Source organism: Babylonia areolata, chromosome 28 (assembly GCF_041734735.1).
Source record: "Babylonia areolata isolate BAREFJ2019XMU chromosome 28, ASM4173473v1, whole genome shotgun sequence".
Taxonomy (NCBI): domain Eukaryota; kingdom Metazoa; phylum Mollusca; class Gastropoda; order Neogastropoda; family Buccinidae; genus Babylonia; species Babylonia areolata.
Window position 1 is genome coordinate 4,838,348 of NC_134903.1, and position 5,000 is coordinate 4,843,347.

The following is a 5,000-nucleotide window of genomic DNA, read 5'->3' on the forward strand; positions in this document are numbered from 1 at the left end:
GTGCTGTGAAAGTGAGGTGAACACTTGTTCACTGACGTGAGTCAAGATCTTGCAGCGTGTGAGCAGTTGTTTTCTGCTGACAGCTTGACTTGACTTGCCTTGACTTGACAACGATTTAGGCCTCTCCCGAGGCCTGTTCGTGTTCCTAAAAGAACTATCACTGAATTGGTTGCATGCGTGGCGAGCGCGGCTAAACCAAATCAGTTGCTCTGACAAGATGGGTTGTACAGACCAGGTAGGCCCCTCCAGTGTTTATCTAGGCGGCTCTTGAAGGCGTTGACTGACGGCGCCAGGACCACGAAGTCTGGGAGACCGTTCCACTGTGTCACCACTCTATTAGAGAAACAGTTCCCCCTGACATCAAGGCGAAAGCGTTGTTTCTGGAGCTTTAAAGTGTTGCCTCTGAGGTTTCCACTGAGTGACGACTGGAACACTTCAAAGACGGGTTGTGCAAATCGGGATTATGAGTCTTATGTTTTTCTCTCGTTTTCATTCAGTACAGTTATCTGTTTATTTATTTGTTTGCTCATTCAATTACACTGTATTTACATTGTGTTGACTCCATGCAGTCAAAAGCGAAGAAGCCCGTTCATACATACGAGTGAACGGAAGAGGTGTTGCCCGCGAACACAGAAAGAAAAACAAACAAAAAAACAAACCCAAACTCTCACAAACATCAACTGAGGATTGCAAGAACCTTCTCTGGACACACGCCCAACATTGACGAAGAATTGTGAGCACACACACACACACACACACACACACACACACACACACAAACACACTGTCCTTTTCACCCACTGACGTGTTAAGCCAGAAGTGGATACCTGTCAAAGTGTTACATCAAAATCAAAGTGAAGAACTGCTTGAACTTTGTGATACTGAAGACAGTGACGTGATGCTGTGTCAGACTTTCGCTTCTCCAGCTTCTCCTGCTTCGGAAACGGCTGTTTTGTCTGCGGTGAAGTCTGTTTTCTCGGACATGAGGTAAGAAATGATAGCGTGAGGTGTGAATGTGAAGATAGTGGCGGTTTTCGTGGTAAAACAATACAGGTTGCATTAGTTTGGTCGTGGGGTTGTGTTAAATGGGGATCTTCAAGCAGGACTTCTAGCTATGCCACAGATTTCAGTTCAAGAGATTTCGAAGTGACTGTAATCGTTGATTGATTGACATGTTTACTTACATAGCGCCTATCCTCGGTCGGAGACCAAGCTCTAAGCGATTTACAAAAACTGGGCCATTTGCACAATATCGTCATCCTCATACACATTTTTCTTTCTAAGTGTCCACTATAAAAATTCACCTTATGCAAAATGTGATACCAGAGAATCCACTTATCCTCTTTCTCATCTATTGTTGCTGCTGTTTGATTTGTAAGCAAAAAAAACCTGATAATAAATCCCATGATATTCGAAACAAAGCTATAAAAGTCTGCTTCCACAGTTATAACACACACCAGTTGTGTCAGCTCTGAGCCGTGACGTTCTCTATGCCCTGACGAAGCTGGTAGGTGCAGGATTATGGTCATCCTAACTGTCATGTACACCGTGATGTAGCCTCTGTCGGTTATGAGACAGCAGAGCACCTGTCGGTTCAATGTCATCTGACCCTCTGAGCTATACCAAGCCAAGTGGAGAGATGAGTATTAGAGATCCTGGCTGTTATCTGATAGACTCGGTGCATATGTCAGTTGGGCAGTTTTAACGGGCATAAAGTTCCGTTTTAACCCCTTCTCTGTTACTCTTTAATATAATCATACTGGACATTTCTTTCTGGCCTCGCTATCCGTTTTATCCTCTCAACTGTCTGTCATCCTTTCTATACCTTTCAAAACAATTGCAGGTCTAGATTTCCATTTCAACCGCCTCAACTGACACACACACACACACACACACACACACACACACACACACACACACACACACACATATATATATATATATATATATATATATATATATATATATATATATATATATGATATTGTTTGGAGGGGGAACTTTGGATACAAAAGAAATCGGTGCCACGCCTTTTTTATATATATAGTTTTTCTTTTCAGTTTGAGAAAATATCAATTGTCTCATCTACACAATGTATTGCTAATATTTTGTTATTATTGTGTAATAGATGTGAGGCAGTTTAGTGATTTTTTTTTTTCCAGATCATTAATTTATTGACCCACGTGTTTACCACCATTACACTCTGCCTTTTTGCTCCAAAATATTCCCATACTGAGTACTCTCTGCAAGCGATGATGAACCCCAGAATGCACTCCATCCAGTCCATCCCACCTATTCAGTTTATATATATATATATTTTTTTTAACAAGAACGATAATGAGAATCAATGGGTATTCGAAACACAGCTCTTAAAGACTGCTTCCTCACTCATAACACACACCAGGGGTACACCTCTTTACAGCTTTTGCTCATCTGTTCTCGTTATTGTCAAATAGGTTTATTTTTTTTATATTTGTGAGGGAGGTATGAGTATCGTTAACTTTGCATAAATCTCTAGCTGGACTCACTTCATTTCATTTCGGGTGTGGGTTACCTGAAAGCAAATATGACATGTGTTTAAATGAAACAGCAGTGTTCTAGTTGTTCTCTGAATAGATATCCGAGTTATATTGTGGTTGATGTTTCAACTTTTCAAATGATTGGAATCAGTCAGAGTCTGGACTATCATGCCTGTTCCTGTAGTGTGAGACATGACAGTTTTGAGGACAAGTTTGAAATAATACTACTGGCATTAGCATTGTTTTCGTCACGGCTAATTTGTTCAGTTTCTCCCCGCAACAGCTGAAAATGTTTTCTAAACACGTAACCCGTTGCATACTGATGCAAACTGTATTGTTTTGCTGTGTGCGTGTGTGGGAGGAGGGGGGGTGGGGGTAAAGGGTTATTTGTTTGGTTAATCACGTGTGTGTATAGTTGTTTGTGTACGTTGGTTGGTCGGTCGGTCGGTGATGTGTGTGCACACATGCACGCGCTGGACTTTGCGTGAGCTGTCTTTTTCATCATTCACCCACGTACATACTGTCTGTGTCTGTCCATACCACGTCCTTATCTCTCTGTCTCTCTCTCTGTCTGTCTGTGTGTGATGTATGATAATTGAGTACTACGCATTATAAAGAGTGATATTTTGTGTGATATGTCTTTTCGTTCTTTTTTTTTTTTTTTTTTTTTTAAATTATATACTTTTGATAAGGATATTCGTAAAGTGTATGTTCGTTCAAATCTATTGCGAGCAAGTATTCAGGCAAAAGAAAAAAGTGTTTAACCCTTTCGCCGCCAAGCTAGCATTTATGCACAGGCGTGGTAGAGGACCCATGTCACTGAAAGGTGACCATTCATTGGTCTGTTATCCATGAACCTACTGCTCTTAATGGTCAGGATAGGCTATATTTTATATACATCGCAGGGGGAATCTCCAGCTATTTTTAGCCACTATCTTCTCTGTGTTAACACCACAAGGGAATTTTGTACTCTGAATTGACTTTCGGAGAAAGGGTTAAACGAACCGCAGAACGTCACTGGTTTGTACCCACATGAAACTGGAAATATGGACCACCAGTATCCTATCTAATGGCAGTCTCTTATTCACAGTGAATACAGCCAAACGTATAATTAGTCCAGCAAAATGACTAGCATGTCAGAGATGGCAACTCGAAGAAGAAGAAGAAGAAGAAGAAGAAGAAGAAGAAGAAGAAGAAGAAGAAGAAGAAGAAGAAAAAGTAGAACAAGAGAGGCAAGGCCTTCAAGACTCACTTGTGATGCACTTAAAAAAAATCCAAGCTTTTTATGTATTGAGTATAATTTCAAAATGCAATGTTTAAGATGAGAAAGATCAGTTTAAAACAAATTAAATCCCCTAGCATTAATTACAGAGTAATTTCCCTTTTTTACTATCTGCACCAAAACGTTTGCAACATAAATAAAACTTCCATGCTGAGCAAAAGAAGTTCCTGTTTGAACAGAAAATGATAATAATGACTGCTCTTGTTGTTGGGTCAGAATATCAGATCAAAGTGCCAAGTTTAGAGAATACAAAAAAATATAAATATAACAGTAAATGCAGTTTGCATATAATTAGGCTTCATTATTTATTTATTTTTTTGTGCCCATCCCAGAGGTGCAATATTGTTTTCAACAAGATGACTGGAAAGAACTGAATTTTTCCTATTTTTATGCCTAATTTGGTGTCAACTGACAAAGTTTTTGCAGAGAAAATGCCAATGTTAAAGTTTACCACGGACACACACACTCACATACACACAAACACACACACACACACACACACACACAACCGAACACCGGGTTAAAACATAGACTCACTTTGTTTACACAAGTGAGTCAAAAAGGGTCCACAGCACTTAAGTCAGATTGAGTATCGACCTTGCTTCAATGCTGAGGGTCAGTCAAAGTGTTCTTCATCCAAAATGATTACACCCGCTTCTGTGGGGAAGCAGTACAACCCATCTTGCCTGATTCACTTGATCTAGAGGACTAAACACAGGAGCGATTAGACCCCATCTCTCGGAGGGACACTCAAACCTAATTTTGCGCTTGATCCTTTGTTTTCAGCTGGACAAAGGATGAAACGGTAAAGGATCGTCCTTCTTCTTGGACATCTTCGTAGTAACAAAGGTGTAATCATGTACACAGCGTTGAACAAAGGGCTGGCTGGTCGAATCATCAATCCGAGCACGTGGCCAATCACTTATCACGTCTCTTGAGTTAAATTAGTCTACCATTGTTACCACGGCCAGTACAAGACTTGATACCTTGCACACCTGTCTACTTTTCTCTCTCTCTCTCTCTCTCTCTCTCTCTCTCTCTCTCTCTCTCTCTCTCTCTCTCTCTCTTTCTTTCTCTCGCCCTCTCTCTGTCTGTTTGTCCTTCTGTCTGTTTGTCTCTGTCTCTCTGCCTCTGTCTCTGTGTCTCTGTGTCTCTTTCTCCTCTGTGTGTGTGTGTGTGTGTGTGTGTGTGTGTGTGTG